The sequence below is a fragment of the Eriocheir sinensis genome, chromosome 26 (assembly GCF_024679095.1).
Source record: "Eriocheir sinensis breed Jianghai 21 chromosome 26, ASM2467909v1, whole genome shotgun sequence".
NCBI lineage: Eukaryota > Metazoa > Arthropoda > Malacostraca > Decapoda > Varunidae > Eriocheir > Eriocheir sinensis.
This window is the reverse complement of record NC_066534.1, coordinates 13345619-13363350: the sequence shown is the minus strand read 5'-3', so window position 1 is coordinate 13363350 and position 17732 is coordinate 13345619. Positions and strand designations below refer to the sequence as shown.

General features: G+C 38.7%; 1 long non-coding RNA gene across 1 annotated transcript in view; it reads right to left on the bottom strand.

Moving 5' to 3' along the window:
* The window catches only part of LOC127003782 (uncharacterized), a 187691-nt gene extending 171991 nt beyond the window's left edge, over positions 1-15700 (bottom strand). Inside the window, exons 1-2 of the long non-coding RNA XR_007757394.1 lie at positions 15569-15700; positions 947-979 (exon numbers count right to left, since the gene is read on the bottom strand). This is a non-coding gene — a long non-coding RNA (uncharacterized LOC127003782). The remainder of the gene's footprint in view (positions 1-946; positions 980-15568) is intronic.
* Positions 15701-17732: the final 2032 nt, after the last annotated feature.

Below are 17732 nucleotides of genomic sequence, written 5' to 3'. Positions count from 1 at the left end.
AATAATCGCCTCATTTTTCAGCGATTTCCAGGTTTTTGTCTACATCAACTTTTCAACACGTGACGCCCATTTTTGTATAATTGCCTTCGTCATTCAGGTTTTCAGTGTTCTGGAATTGGCCTTTTCATTTCTGTCTAAACCTTAAGCCAAGTGAGATGATGACAGTTCTTTTCTGATTTCCTGAGAAGTAAAAAATAATGACTTAGGCGGTTTGTTTATGAAGGTGACGATATACTTAATAAATTAGTTTTTTTTCTAGGGTCTATTTTGAAAGGCTGTAACTTTTCTGCCTGGAAGACGACACGGTTTACAGCGCAACAGGGTGAGCCGTGTTCCTACCTAGCGACTTAACAATCCCGCACCCAGTGATCGAACAAAGAATATCGATCCTCGGCGCCCCGTCCCCGTGTGCAGGACATCCGACACGCTTCCTTCCTCGCTGCCCTCCCTTCTCGCTCCTCCCTCCGCCCTTCTCGCCTTTCATCTTCTAATTACTTGCCTCTTTCCCTCTCCACCTCCCCCCTCCCTCACTCTAAACCTCACTTGATTAGATGGTATAAAAAAATACACATTGATGAATGAAGCAAAATCAACGGTCCTCGATAATGATGGCATAAAAATTTAAGTGATAATCCAAAAAAAACCGCCAATAAGAGGGGTGTCCTCAGCAGCAAAGAGCCTCTCATCAGCCTCCCAGTAAGTGGTGCCAGATTCTTGCTCGTTGAAATAGTCAATTACGACATGATGAATCAGTTGATGCTAATTGAAACAAAAAAAAACACATCAAGGTTCGAATTCGAAACTTACAGATGTAGTTCCCATAATCATAACTGACAATTTCCAAAAGCAACAGGTCATTCGCACCCATGAAATAGATAAGAAAAAACTTCCTGGTAGAGGCGTTTGCTGATGAAAACTTCCCCGTGATTGAAATAATGTTACTCACCAAGCGGCGACACGGGCAACCCTCCACGTCCTTCTGAAAGAAAAAAAAAAAAAAACATGATTAATTAAACATCCACATCAGCTTAGTCGAAACTGTTACATCAGCACCAATACTCAAGTTTTAATGGATTACAGACATTTTCAATTTTCCACACGGTTACAATTCACTCTGCTTTCAATTTACTTCGCTATGAATAAACACAACAAACAGACTGAAAAAGAATACCAAGGGCAGCGGTTTAGCAACAACATCCTTGAACTGTCTGTGTGTGTGTGTGTGTGTGTGTGTGTGTGTGTGTGTGTGCATGGCATATTAATATTTTCAGGTGTAAGTGCCAAGGTGAGAACTGTGCAATATCACGTCACAAACCAGACGAGGTGAGTCATCCGCCAGTCACTTCCTCCTTCATACACTACACCTCACTTCTTTTTTCCTCACTGACATGAACTCCCAAGCCGATGACCCTCAAGTAAAACATAACGGGTCGTATTACTAAAGATTTCGTGGCCCATTTCACTTATTTGACAAGACTTTCCTAGGAGTTCTATGCATTTCCATGGGTACTTTTATGACCCTGGTGGTAGTGTGACCCTTCCTCTGTACCGTGAACCTTAGGAAACACTCATGAGAACCCGACTGATCTTCTTTTTGGCCTTTCGAAATAGTTGATGTGAAAGGCGGAAGCGTCTGACAATACCAACGAACAAATCACAAAATCATCAAACCTTTGTATCGTACTCTCATGATTTTCAGCAGTCGGATGAAAATAATAATTGCTGCTCGCCCCAAACGTCTGGTTGTCACGCTTCAGTTACAAACGAACGCAAACCTTTATTCCACTGTTTACCGACTCCTAATTGGACAAATGAGTCGTTAAGCAATTAATGACCCTACTGGACTGATGCGTTTTTACAGTAATACTTTTATATCCAATCAAAAACTAGAGAGGAATCGGAATAAACACATGCATGTAACTCTTTCTGTGAGGAGAATCAATACAAAACAAACATTATGATTGTGTAAACTGGGGAAGGTAAGAGTGGAGGAGTCTTAAAAAGTTCAGCTCTTGTGGGAAAAGAGTAAAAGTCATGGAGGGGAGTAACTTTGGAGTGTTTGGTGTCACGGCAGACGAGAGAGAGGGATGCAGCAGCGGAGAAAGACGGGAATAGGCGGAGTGTGCACGGGCAAAATGAAAATGGAAAAATATACTTGTAGGACTTACAAAAAAAAAAGTGGAGCACGTGGAGTATCAGGAGTGTTTAGAGTCAGGAGAAGCGGGAAAGGGAAGCGTCGACGGGGAAACTAGGAGAAGAAAGGAGTTAAATAAAAAAAGCGGCGAGTGAAGGTAAGTAGAAGTGGTGGTGGTGTTGATGAGGACCTGTGTAGCGGCTTCCCCCTCTAAGGACCTGACGAGCGGCGAGCACACAAGGACGACATACAAGGTTAATGAGGCTGCCAAAATATATATATATATATATATATATATATATATATATATATATATATATATATATATATATATATATATATATATATATATATATATATATATATATATATATATATATATATATATATATATATATATATATATATATATATATATATATATATATATATATATATATATATATATATATATATATATATATATATATATATATATATATATATATATATATATATATATATATATATATATATATATATATATATATATATATATATATATATATATATATATATATATATATATATATATATATATATATATATATATATATATATATATATATATATATATATATATATATATATATATATATATATATATATATATATATATATATATATATATATATATATATATATATATATATATATATATATATATATATATATATATATATATATATATATATATATATAACGGAGAGAACAGTTTGACAGAGTAAGCAGAAGGATTAGAGATAAGGAAGAGGTCTAGAATCTTGGGCCTGTCTCTAAGACGGTCGGGAATACGAGTAGGGTGCTGAACCAACTGCTCTAGATCGTTGAGGAGAGCAAAGTTGTAGGTTTGTTCACCAGGCTGGTCAGTGAAGGAGGATGAAAGCCAAAGCTGGTGGTGAACATTGAAATCTCCCAAGATGGAGATTTCAGCGAAGGGAGAGTGAGTCAAGATGTGCTCCACTTTAGAGTTCAAATAGTCAAAGAATTTTACATAGTTAGTAGAGTTATGTGAGAGATAAACAGCACATATGTATTTAGTAATAGAATGACAATGAAGTCTTAGCCAGATGGTGGAAAATTCAGAAGAGTCAAGGTCGTGGGGACGAGAGCAAGTGATGTCGTTGCGCATATATTATCAACTCGGATTCTCTCTCTAAAGAGAGTATCAAAGATGAGCTCCGGGAAGCAACATGAGCTAACCAAGATGGCGCCCCTATAAACACTTGCCTGCACAATAACAGGCTCGGGCCTACCATCAGGCCCCACAAAAAAAGCCTATCGGCGCCATAGGCAGAAACGTATAGTAGTATTTTAGTTGCTCATGCTAGAAGAACTAATTATAAAAATGTCCTAGCGGCTGAGAGCTACTGGCTCGTAATTCCACAGGCCACAGCTGCACTGCATGACTGAATACGCCCAAGTTAAGCATTCACTGAAATTTTGAATAACATACGCAGTAATTGTCAACGTTGGATCCTTCTAATAAGATATTTATTTTTCCAAAGTCCAGAGTTATTCATAGCTGATCAACAGAAAGACATTATAATACTCGTGGACAGCCCCAGCCGAGGCAACACGAGAGCAGCGCACCGCCATGATCGGGCTGGCTGGCGGCCGTCACTCACCAGCTCAGTGATGGTGAAACTCCTCTGCGACCCCCGCCCCTCAGAGGCTGCCATTAGGATGTCACAGTGCATCAACTCAACAAAGATGTCACGTTCGCCTGCAGTAAGAGGTGACCTACTGCGAAATGTGTTGGTCTGATGTTGAATTTCATCATGTCATAAAAATCGTTGTGCAACTTAGTCGTGTAATATCAATAAGAGCAGTCCTGGAAACTAACGTTTATCCAGAAGCTATACCGGCGCGATCCATGCGTGGATACAGGGCATCGTTGGTATTGCTTGTGCGAATACGTTTAGATACAAGGAAAAGTTCCTATGGTATAGCAAGGAATGGGTTACTTCTAGAGACAAATCGATGCGATTAAAAAAACTGACACTTGTTCAACCCTTGGTTAAAAAGTTAACATGGTTTCGTACATATATAGTGTCTTGCAAACTCATCCCCTCAGTTTGCTGTAGAATTGCCGTAGAAGCACTGATAAATGTGCTAAAGCCCTGTGAGCAAGAGAATGCAAGAGAATGTTTAAGTTTTCTAATTAAAATTATCATTCACCCCTTCTGTCTTGTACGTCTGTCCGGCTGCCTTTATGTCTAAGTATTTTCAGTATGATTTAACGCGCGCGTACGTGTGTGTGTGTGTGTGTGTGTGTGTGTGTGTGTGTGTGTGGCTTAGCACATTTCTTCAGTCAATAACAATAACACAGTTGGAAAATTACAGAAGCAATGATCAATTAACAAAGCGTTCATTCCTCGCCAGCCGTGTCTCAACGGCGCCATGCTTCAATCAGTGTGGCGGTGCACGTTCCAGCCATGCACTGTCCTGTCAGTGAATTTCTAACCTCAATTGAAAACCATGACCAATCAATCACTCCATACAAATACACCTTGTGCCCCTATACACAGCTCTTCGGTTTTCTTTTCCGTAATCGTATTCACAATTCTAACAGGCTGTTCGGCTTATTAACACGTTGATCATAGCAGTGACTTGAGCCAATAAAACACGCAAGCTCTTCGTTCCCTTGACACATTTCCAACAATATCAGTCAGCCAGAACCCGTTTAATCCGGGCTTTATTTTAACCACTTTTAGGGGTTAATGTTTACATCCAATTCTTTAAGTGTTTGTAATATCACGGGGCAATTATGCCAAGAATAAAATGATTAATGAGGTTTGGGGAATCCCACTCACACGAAGACAGGTCGGTTGCTAATACAGCTGACATCTTTTGGTAAGAAAGAGCTAAAACAACGGCTGTTTACCCTAACACAGCAACAACATTCCATTTGATTTTTGACAGCTCAGTGAGTACTAAAAAATTAACATATACATATTACTAGTAGATGTCAATGTCCTATTACATCACGCTATAGTAACCTATCACCATCTTTCCAGCATCTCCTCCTCCTCCTCCTCCTCCTCCTCCTCCTCCCTCCCCCCTGCCGCCTCCTCCTCCTCCTCCTTATCCTGATCCCTTTCTATTTCTACGCCTCATTTTTTTTCTTAAAGCATTATTATCATCATATTACTTGGATGCGTGAACGAAATAGCTCACTAGCACACACACACACACTCACACACACACATCAAAAGAGCGTTCACTCGACATGCCGCACACAACACTTGACGATTAATTCTTAAAATCAAGTTGTTCTACATTTTTTTAAGACAGTTTCATTTACAGCCATGATCCTTGCCGTGACGACCAGGAAAACCAAGAAAACAAAATGAAATAAACTGGGAAGAGATGTACCAGCATAACGTGTTTGTTTTAATTCATATTACTCGGGTCGTTGACTTTTGAGGAAACGTTATTCACTTTCAATAAAAAAAATAAGAGGGGAGGAAAAGGGCCCTAGAATCTACAGAGACCTACTATATGAGGCAACAGTTATCAAGTTACCCGTAAAGGTCAAGAGATGAAAGGTTTTTGAACATGAGAAGAAACCTGAGACAATGTCGGCGAAAGTAGGGACAGAGGAGAAAGTTGAAGTGTTTCCCAGAGAATAAAACAGTCAGATGACAGTAATGGAGGAGTCTGCAACGGAGGTCAAAGGCTCTCGTGGTAAAATCAGGAGGAAAGAGTGATGCGACTTGAAACAGGAAATTGAAAATAAAGAATTAACAAAAGAAAAGGAAAAAAGCTAATATGGCACTACACAAAGTTAAGGACTTGGAAGGTAGGGTTTAAAATAACAATCGGAATAGTGACCTCGTGCCACGAAAATGTATACACTCGGGAATTAATTAATGTTGAAAGAAGCACAAGGAGTAAAGGTGAGTTTCTTTTGTTTGTTTTTTGTTTGCTTTTGGCCTTGACTGACCCCTGGAGTGCCAACATAATAAGTTATGATCGAATTGAAAAGGTAAATGACCTTACAGACAACAGAGACTCAAAGGAGTATTGACAAGGTGCTAAAGGAAATGCTTATTGAATGTCCGAAACACAGTGGGGTGTCGTTCTCCTTTTACAGTGTAGTAAATCAACAATTAAAAGAAAGTCGTGTAAAAACAGTGAAAATCAATTAATAATGGACAGAAAATATGCGTAAAATGCAATTTAAGATAGATGATATATCAAAACAGAGATACGGTAGCTTGAAAACATATAGAAACAGGCTGGGAAACAATTATATAAGTCATAGCAGACGGAAACCAGAGGGAGAAAATTCAAGCATCTTCTAAAGCAGGATGGAGTACACCAAAATTTGACCGAGAGGAGGTATGCGTTGGGAAAACTTTGGTTCTGCTGTGGACCAGTGATGGCTGATGGTGATGACGGTGACGTTTATGAGAGATTAAGTCAAAGACGCAAGGGATGCTATATGCTAAAAACTATATGCTGCAAAGTCGGTTAAACAGAAAGAGTTACTCCCAATGATAATATAATAATGTCTTGAATTGTAACGATGACAACATAGGAAGAGAGGTTATGATCTATATGGTTCGTTACAAAAATATAGAAAAGAATTCTTAATTACAAGCAAAGTAACTTTCAATTGAAGCTGCAGTTCCTTAATTAAGTAGAGAATTTGTGATCACCTGATAATTATATGCTAACTTGAAAGAATACCCTTCGTAATGCTGGGGGAATATAATTGCCCGGCTGAAGAACAGCGATGTACCCAACGAAAATAAGGACGAAAATACTACACTTAATTAAACAAAGCAGAAATGACCATGAACTGAGAAACAGATTTACAGAGATAACAAGATAATTCATGAATATCCTGGGCAAAGGGGCGGAACTGTATGGGAAGAGCAAGAGCTAATTATTAAAATTTATATAATGATCCTCCTCACCAGGGTGTAGTTTCTGTGATTTCAAAACAGTCATTGGTAGGAAAAGGAGTGTGACATTTGTAGAAGCAAGTATATCAACTGATGTCAAATTTCGTTCAAGGGAAGCAAAGGGAAACTCACTTGTAATCATTGGTCTCTCAAGGTCGTTCGAGCATCACACAGCATCAAGAAATAAAACTAACTCCCAACCCAGACACTAAAAACTCCCGCCGGTGCACTTCATCAGAGGCAGCACATGTGAAAGCGTCCAGAATATTTGTTTCAAGAAGATCCGCCGCAACTGGAAAATTATTTATGATTTTCTTTCGTCCTGTTACATATATTATTGCTATGAAGAACATGTCATATAAAAATCTATGCGGATTAATAAAATTTCATCTTCATTAGAGATAATGCACATCTTAATAGTTACTATCATAAGTACTTGAGTAAACTTCGACCAAAAAGTATTCTTTTTACTCATTTTCCTTTCACTTTCCTGAGAACAAAACAACTGCCATTGCTGAGGTTAAAAAAGTAGAGATTACATAGAAAGGGCACAATAAAACTTTTCGTTCTTTAGATTGACGCATGATTCAAATTTACTCTGATACGTCCAGAGAAATGACAGAACCATGCAGACAACCGCAAACAAACTGTCGGAAGCGAGGCGGAGCGTGACACGTGCGGCAGGTAACCTCGACACTTCAAAAGTATACTGTATTTTCCTTGTGTGTGTGTGTGTGTGTGTGTGTGTGTGTGTGTGTGTGTGTGTGTGAAATATACCGTGTGCTGCTCTACGCTCTCCTACACCAGTGTTTGTTTGTTTGTTTATTTGTTTTCATGTTACTTTGGTAGGTAAATATCTAATGATCATTGCAGTGCAGTCCACGCACATGAAGGCTAAACATTTTTTCAATAATATCAACAGTTAAATATCTAACTTTGGTTTTGGGTCCTCATGAAAAGAACCATCTTTATACACGCAAAAAAACATACAAAAGTTACACATTTAAGAGTAAAAGAGCTGATTTATTTGTGATACGTTTACAGGACACAAAATAGCGAAAAAGTCTTCCGTTCAACGAAATATACACATCACGCAATTACGTAAAACCTCCTGCCATTGAGAAAAGAATAATACAGATGTGGAAGAATCAGCTTTCCCAATCCAACAAATACATACGGTATATAATGGAATTCAGTTAAATGCATTCATCAATAAAACACCAACAACTAAAATGATGAAATAGTTTCAGATATTAAGAACTTGACTCGATACCATGAAAAAAAATGTACTTTATTACGAGCAATTAATAAGAACCTCCCAAGTCCCTCCACACGTCCACTTGCCTTATCAATTTGGATATCTTTCGTGTCTAGTTTTGAGTGAATATTCGATACAAGGTCGGATTGAGGTCACATCAGTCTTCAATAGTTAAGAGTGACATTTTTTCCTTCCCTCTTCAGGGCAAAAAAACAATAAAAAAAGACTATAACTGCCCTTATGATATTACCTTAATTAAGTACAATATATCTTTTTAATTCTTACCACTGTGCGAATGATTTTTGATCTTGGACAACTGAATGCTTCCAAGCTTAACTGGTTTATCTGTGTTTGCTTGTAAATTTGCCTGTTATTTTGTCTTTGTCTGTCTGTCAGTCTGATTATACGTTTCCGTAAAAAAAAAGCTTCCAAATACTGGCTTTTGTACCTGTGTGTGTGTGTGTGTGTGTGTGTGTGTGTGTGTGTGTGTGTTGGAGAATTTATTGATGTAACGCACGTGTAGGCAATGGCTCTGCTCACGTGTCTTACCGTGTTTGAGTGTATCTGTGTGACGGTCTGGCCCTCGCCTTGGTGTAGCAGTTGGTTAGCCAGTCAGTCAGTCAGTCAGTCGGTGTGCAAATTTTGTAAATCTGTCAAAGCGTGACGAAAGATTAAATCGTCGTTCTAATCTCTTTATCAGATTAGACAGTAATTGAATGCAAGATAAAAGGAAGCCTGGAAGAGATGGAAAATAAAACATTAATATTCAAATAGTATCTGTAAAGCGACAGACGCAAGGATATATATCTGCACTCACACACACACGCACACACAGATAGATAGATAGAGAGAGAGAGAGAGAGAGAGAGAGAGAGAGAGAGAGAGAGAGAGAGAGAGAGAGAGAGAGAGAGAGAGAGAGAGAGAGACAAGACAGACAGACGCGCAGCTATTATCGTATGCTCCCGTTGCAGATTTAAATATGACCATTCATAAAGCATTTTCTTCATTAATTGCATTGCTACAAACCAAGCTAAACTTTCACGGTCCGTTCCTACACCAAGCCAATACACTGCCAGTACCGTAATACACTTTCTATTCATCCTCCGTGAATTTAAGCCCTCAGTTTTATGCTTAATTTTCTTTCCCCCAAAAAATCCATCTTTACATTGAACATATTTATATACACGCTAAACTTCGCTTAGCTATATATATAGCAGATTGCTAACAATGTTGATTTTTCTGATCCATCTTGTTACGGACATTGTTCAAGCTTTTCTGCACGCTGCACATTAACGATATTTCTCCTCTCCTCGTATATTTACTGTCATTTCAAACTACTAAGTAGGCACTTTTATTTCGATGCATGCTTTTCTCCTTCCCGAGAACTCGTTGTGCAAGAGGAATTTCCCATCTCAACTTCTTTAATCAGCTTTCTAATGCGAGTTTAACCATCCGCCACAGCCGGGAACAATTCACGAATGAGGTAATACACAACCTCTTGATCAGATCTTATCTCTTGCTTCGTAATCGTGTGCTCCTCTCTGAAGATGCGCATATTATCCTTCAGTCTCAAGTCCTTTTTATCTGTCTGTATTGAGGACCATCAGAGACCTTTCCTTTACTATTACAGCTGTTTCAGAGAAAAAATTCGCGTCATGAAAAGGGTGATATTCCCAGACGCTACAGTAAGCCATTCCCTTTCCGTAGCATTAGGAATTACATTAATCTTCAGCGTTAGATATCCATATTCTTTAATCTATTCTTCCATCTCACTGTCTAAGCCGATCTAGTCCTACACAACGCAGAAATACACTTATGGATTATAACCGCCTCCCTCTTCTCTCTGACACAAACTCTTTCCTGAACCTCGCTTTCCTTTCCATCCTACATTTTCCTCGTCTGTGAGCTGACTATAAGAAGATTAATGAAAACAATCTGATCCCAAGATAATCTTCTGGACTGTCGGATGAGCACAGGAAGAGAAGACGAAGAGGAAAGACGAGAGAGATAATACTTGAACAGGTTTCATTAATTGAACAATATAAGTTGCCATCACTTGTTAAAAGATCTTCGTCTGTCTATTTGTCTGTCTGTCTGTCTGTCTGTCTGTGTAATATGTCTGTCTTCCTGTACATCTCTCCTCTCTCTCTCTCTCTCTCTCTCTCTCTCTCTCTCTCTCTCTCTCTCTCTCTCCTCCACAGTCTCCGAGCAGTAAGATGGTCGACACATGAATGATGATGATGATGATGATGAAAATTTTTGGTGCTCATGATAATGAGAGTAGAAGGAAGAGGAGGATGGTTGATGAAGAAAGCAGAAAATAAAAGACATGCAGAAGAAGAAGAAGAAGAAGAAGAAGAAAAAGAAGAAGAAGAAGAAGAAATGAAGTAAGAGAAGAAAAAAATAGGAAAAAGAGGAAGAAAATAAAAAAAAACAATATAATAGCAGCAACATCAACAACAACTGTAAATTAAGTAAAAAAAAAAATGTATATATAATAATAATTAACATATGGTGATGATATGGTGACGATGATGATGATGATAGTGATGATAATGATGATAAGAAAAAGAAGAAAAAGAAGAAATTATTATTATTATTATTATTATCATTATTATCATTGTTACTATTACCATTATTAACAACACAGTAAAAGCCCCGCTGCTTCCCCTCACTAACGCATAAGCTCCTCGCGGCCCCGGACTGACTGACACCCCTATAATAGCATTTTGATTACGCTGTCATGGAGTCGTTCTGCGGGCCGATGGCGGGGCGGAACACTAATACTATGTGAGTGTATCCCGGCACGGCCCGCAGCCAGACCTCAGCTTGGTAAAGAGTGTGAGTGACTTAGGTGGGGGTTTTTTTCTTTCTTTCTTATAGCCAAGGAAGCAGCTCAAGGGCAAAAAAAAAAAAAAAAAAAAAAAGCCCGCAATGCACTGCTCCTGAAAGACAATAGAATGAGTGGCCCAAAAGAGAGGATCAGTTTCGAATGGTTGTTGTTACTGTGGTGATAGGCGCGGGGGGTCGTGGTGGTGGTGGTAATAGAAAGGAAAGTGAATATGAGGCTGTACATAAATCGTGAATATATGTATTTTCTATTTGTTGTTTTAATGACTGATATTAATTGCTGTTTTTATTAGCATTTACGCAGATATCGTTGCTCCTATTGATACTATTGTTTATAATTTCTATTGCAAGTTAAATTAAGCCAAAAGGAAATCTGACAATCCATTATAAATGAGTTCCAATGAAAATCCAATATAAACGAAATACAAATTCATTCTAATTTACAGTAGCACGAAGTAACTATTTTTATACTGTTCCCCCTATGGTCAGATCTCCGTGAAATTCCAGAAAAAAACTACGTTAGTTTACACCTGATTAAACGCTGTTAGCAGTAAACACCTGCCAGTGAAGACCGGCTTTGGCTCACATCAACACGTTCACACCGACTGAAACACAGACAGAACTAAAAACGGAATGTAGTAAAAAGTTGAGTATTCCTGTGATTTATGCCATTCAACAAACAAATCACTATAGAATATAAATGAAATTGTGTAATGAATTCTATATTAGGATTCCCGTCTCTCTCTCTCTCTCTCTCTCTCTCTCTCTCTCTCTCTCTCTCTCTCTCTCTCTCTTGTATATTAGCTGCGGAGAATAGATAATGTTCCTAACCCAATACAGGCAATAAAATCCATTCTCATTTGCCATAACGTTGCCCGTTTAAGAACTATTCAGTCCCCCCTCCCGATTAGTGCTTTATCACAACACCGACGACTCAGAATCAATCCTGAACAAACGAATCTTTATTTATGAGGTCGAATTGGCTTTCAAGAAATATGAAGTGAAAGCAAGAAAGAAGTTTTGAAAAAGAAAAAGAAGACGAAGGAGAAGAAGAAGAAGAAGGAAAAGAAGAAAAATGAATGACCATATGGCAATAGCGTATGATAAAAAAAAAAAAGTATGTCAAGTGTTCCCATTTTGCTTTAGAAACGCATCTTGAGGAAATCTGTTGGTATAGATATTTATTTTTCTTACAGTAGTCTCATTCCAAGAACATTATTGCAAAGAAAGTCCTTCCTTTTCAACTGCAGCGGATCATTCAGTACAAGACATGAAGACTACACGGTGATACCCAGTTGAATTCTTGTATTTTTAGTCTGCAGTGGTACCTATATCCGTATGTGTGTGACTAAGGGCCGCTTTCACAGTCATTTTGTTTGTTACCATTGGCGGCGATCGACGCTATAGTATTTCCACGTAAAACTGGCTGATGGGGTAGTGGCGGCTGCGGGGTTAGCCTAGCACCGCACCTTACCACACACGCTCAACACCTCTCGCTTCCTCTGTAGCCGCCACTACCCCAAAGGCTAGTTTCACGTGGAAAACTATAGCGTCGATCGGCGCCATTGGTAACGATCAAAACAAAGAAAACGACTGTGAAAGCGACCCTAAAACATCCTCAAACTAGAGCGATATATACCATGACGATTTTTACTTATGCAATGAATTTTGTTACCGTTAATGGAAGGTAATGAAATGATAGGGAAAAAAAATCACCAATGCAGATCCGTCATGGAAAATAATAACGAACTGATTCAAACCGCCATTCCCAGATACCAAAAATGAAATGATTAATGTAGACTCCATCGCTGAAAACTAAATGGAGATAATATTACGTTCACAGGCAAAGATAAATATTCCGCCAAAAGGTGAGTGGGATTTTATACCTGCCAGACATTTAAGAATTACTACACACTGGCAGATGTCCTTTATATTTTTCAATTTATTTATATATTCGCACACCCTTAAAATAACTGAACCTTAAGTAGTATAAGTATTAGAATATAGGGATGATGTGAGATAGTGCGCTAGGCAGTGTTGTGGTGATGAGGATGTGGTGTTGAAGTGTTGTGGTGTTGAGAAAGTGGTGTTGAAGTGTTGTGGTGTTAAGAAAGTGGTGTTGAAATGCTGTGGTGTTGAAGTGTTGTGGTGTTGAGAAAGTGGTGTTGAGAAAGTGATGTTGAAGTGTTGGGGAGAGTGTTGGGGTGTTGGAGAGAGAGAGAGAGAGAGAGAGAGAGAGAGAGAGAGGCGGTGGGGAGAAAAAATAGGCCTTTCCAGTATCGGTGCTGTATGTCATTAGAGGAATACCAATTAATCTTTGAAACAAAAAAATATAGCAAGCATGACAGTATTATGAAGGTCACATTTCCTTTTTACTTCCTTTTTTTTATGTATTCAGAAAATCATTTCATGTGCAAGTGCTCGTTTAAATGTCAAGCTTCAATTTCCTTTTTTTCCTTGAATTGGTAATGCGTCAAAAGCAGTTTATCTCGATTTCAATAATATTTCAACGATGCGTCTCGCTTCATATATTTCCAATCTCCATCTATTTAATGCCTTGCTTGTTGCTTTCATAATACACGCCAAAAATATGTAGTCAATTAAGGGTAATACACAGGAGCGGGTGAGACGAGATGACTGGTGCGGAGTCACTATGGCAAAAGGTAACATTATATTTTATTGTGACCTCAGGCAAGCGACGCTCAGGTGTGATGGGGGTAAAAGAATGTGGAGCGTTGAAAAAAGATGTGTGAATCATTTGATGTCTGTCTGACGGGAGGACAGACAAACACAGACAGACAGACTGAAGAACCCACCTACCCAGCAGTACACACATACACACGCACTCACACGTTAGTTAGTTATCCTGTATCTCATCCCCGTCGTCTCTATCGCAATTACCTGCCATCAAAACATGTAGGACACGAATATAATGTGTCCAAAACAGAAGCAAGTTGAGAGAGAGAGAGAGAGAGAGAGAGAGAGAGAGAGAGAGAGAGAGAGAGAGAGATTGTTTACTCCACCATCAGCCTAACCTAGGTATTACTGCGATTTTTTTTTCTTTATTCCAGTGTTGTTTTTTCTATTGTGCTCTCATCAATAAACCAAAAATATCAGTTTGGTTCTTGCTTATGACCGTGTATACCGGGGGTCACGAGCCAACGATGCAGAATGTACTTTAACGCAAACTATTTATGTTTCTGTGTGTGAATTCATGACTTATTTGAACACCAGTAACGTAAATTGCAATTCATTAATCTAGGATAAATAAATATATAAAACTGAATTAGCAGGAAAAAAAAAAGTCCAGTGGGTTTTGTGTTAGGCTATAGCCACCCACTGCCTGCACATTTGGTTATGGCTCGCAGCATATTACTAGGCTATCGACACATTAAATATAAAAAGTATAGATATTAGGCTATTGCTAGGCTATACACACCCGACTATGGTACATTGATAACCGGTTTTATATAGTGCTACCCTCTCAACTGTGATTTCTTGAAGGTAATAGTTTTATTTTTTATTTTTGTCTGTCATTATGATTTATTTTATTACAACTGCTCTGTAAAATTATAAAAAAAAAAAAATAGAAGTGCCGACACATCAAAGTAAAACCTATTGTTTCTTAGTTTCTTATATTAGTAAAAGATCCGCATCATCTAAGTTCCACACTCAGATATGTCAGTTTATCCAACCAAAAAGAATAATTATTTTATTACATACTAATTATTACTACATAATCGATGCCAGTCCAAATTACGAGAAAATATAGAACCGCAATTAACCTACACACAACACAACATTTCGTCGCCCAAGAACACATATTTGACAAGACTTTCATAGTGCTTGTGAGCCTTTCCAGGAGTAGTTTCATGACCCTGGTGATAGGTTGACCCTTCTTCTTTACCGTGAACCTGAAGAAACACTCATTAGAACCCGACTGACCCCCTCTTTGACCTTTAGAAATACCTGACCAACGACACTTCCCGCGCCTTCCATCACCAGCCTATTGCTACACTGTGAATTGACAGGTAAACGACAGGTAAACGCTGCTTTTAAAATTCAGGTAAACAATCATAAACAAGAAAAGTAATGGGAAACAGGGAAGGAAAGGGAGCAAGAAAGACACACAACTAATGAAGTATAGACATGAAAACATTCCTGACTGACAAATGGAAAACAGCAAAAAAAAAAAGGAGGGGGGGGGGCGGTCGAGGAAGACGAATTACCAGCACACACACAGCGGAAAGGCAGACACAAATAAGGGAAAAAATAAAAGAGACGGCAGACCTAGGCAGCGTTTCAAAGCGGTAGATGAAGAAAAAGAAGAAAATTAATAAAGGCGGAAAAATTCAGACAAACCTTACTTACGTTTTGCCTCCCAGCACACCAGGTTCCGAGTTGTTGCGGCACAAGAATTTACAACACGAAACTATTTAACAACGAAACTAAATTAAACTATGCCTTCGAGTATATGACGAGCGTACCACTCCTACCCCGGCGAATGATTGACTGCCCAGCGTTGCCACCACCCACCAACGTTACTGATCATCGTACCATTATAGCACTAAGTATTTTTCGGTGTAGTAACAACTTGAATACCGCTATTTGAGTGGCTACGACTGAGGAGATAGGACAATAATAAGATCAGTGTTAAGCTTAGTATAATCTATCAGAAGACAATGCAGTGAATGAAATGGACAAAATAGCAGAGCCCACGCATGCGCAGATCAGGATGAGACAAACCATATCAGGGGTACGAGACAACGCCACAACGGTACCATATTGATGAGCCTCAGAAACGTGCGAAATAAAATCAAAATGTACTTTAAATAACACAATAGCGTGTATCCCCAACTTTACCTTTTGCTGTTCATCAAGTTTGTAATAGTGAAATTTAGCAGGCTCTTGAATACTCTGATAAGTGTGGTTATTATATGATTTGTTTCGTCCTCTTTTCTAGGAAGCTTTCATTGAACTAATATTTATATCCACAGGTTTTCTTTGATAGCGTTTCGTATAAAAAAACATACCTGGCGTACTTTATCAAGCCACACGTAGCTAATTTGGAGCATTACTAACTTAAATGGTAACCCTGAATTGCACTCAGAAACTATAATAGCAGTACTACCAATATATGAGCTTATTCCGAGGGGCGCCAATGAATGTGATGGGCTCAGCAATGCTCCACGTAATAGCCTAATATGTTTGCACTGTATTCTTACGTAGAAGTATACAATAATAAACGATAATTTTGTTACGAGCCTACACACACACACACACACACACACACACACATATCAACACCACAGCCAACAGCAATTACGCGAGACAACGGGAGATGTAGCAGACTCGAGGTAATTGATTCCATGCGTTTGTGAACCTCTCCGAGCAACATCAACCCTGTGTGTGTGTGTGTGTGTGTGTGTGTGTGGTTACATAACGCTTACGTCAGCCTTGGAAAAATATAAAATAGCCATGATCGAATTGCAGCTAACCTAACCGGGGTAAAGAGATGCCAGAGTGTATTTAATGTAGACCAGTAAATGGATATTGGTGATGAAACAATAGAGTGGACGGAAGAGATGGAAGAGACAGAGAACGTAAGAGAGATGAACTGATGGTAAACTTAAGAGAAAAAGTTGAAAAGATCGAGTCAAGAGAAACAAAATTAGTGATGAATTAGATGGAAATGATAGGCGAGGGGAATCATTGGGTATTGGAAATAGGGGAAAATAGGGAAAACAGGAAAATAAGTGGTTGTGGAGAATAAGCAGTTGTGTATTGGAGATGGAGGAGGAGGGCTGGTGAAGAACGAAAGTTAATTAATTCTGGAAGGTAGAGGAGGTGTTAGAGGTATAGGAATAAAACTAAATGAAAAACGAAAATGGGGAAGGGAAGCGAAGGAAAGACTGAGGGAGGAAAAGTAGAGAAAAAGTTGATGGAAGAGGAAAGTGAGAAGAGAGAAGCGGTGTTGTGTTAGGAATGAATTATGATGAAAAAGAGAGGAACAGGAAGCGAGATTAAGGAAATATGGTTACGATACGGGGAAAGAAGGGAAAAAGAAAGGAAGGAGAAGGTAAGGAAAGAGATGAAGATACCGAAAAGGCTGCCGTGGAACACTATGGGTGAGGGAAAGTGGAAGGAGGATGCTATAGAGATGTGACAAAGAATCTATGGAGATAATAATAGCAAGGGTTTGAGGGGACAAAGGATTAAATGAAGAGGAAAAAGTGGGGGCGAGGGTCAGAGGCGCTGGGGATGAGAGTGTTATAGAAATGAGTCCATGGTTACGTTGTGAGTGGGTGGAGGAAAGAGTGGGAGTAAACGTCAGGAAAAGATAAATGAGAGGCATGCAAAAGTGTCGTAATATTAGAAAACGCAATACATGAGTAGGCGGACCAGTCGTCAGGAAAAAGGAAAAAGATATTCTAATAGAGATAAAGAAATCCAATTCTCTAAAACTATATGTGCAAGAAAGAAGGATAACTACGTACGAAAGGAGAATAAATATGAATAACAAGAAAAAAATAAG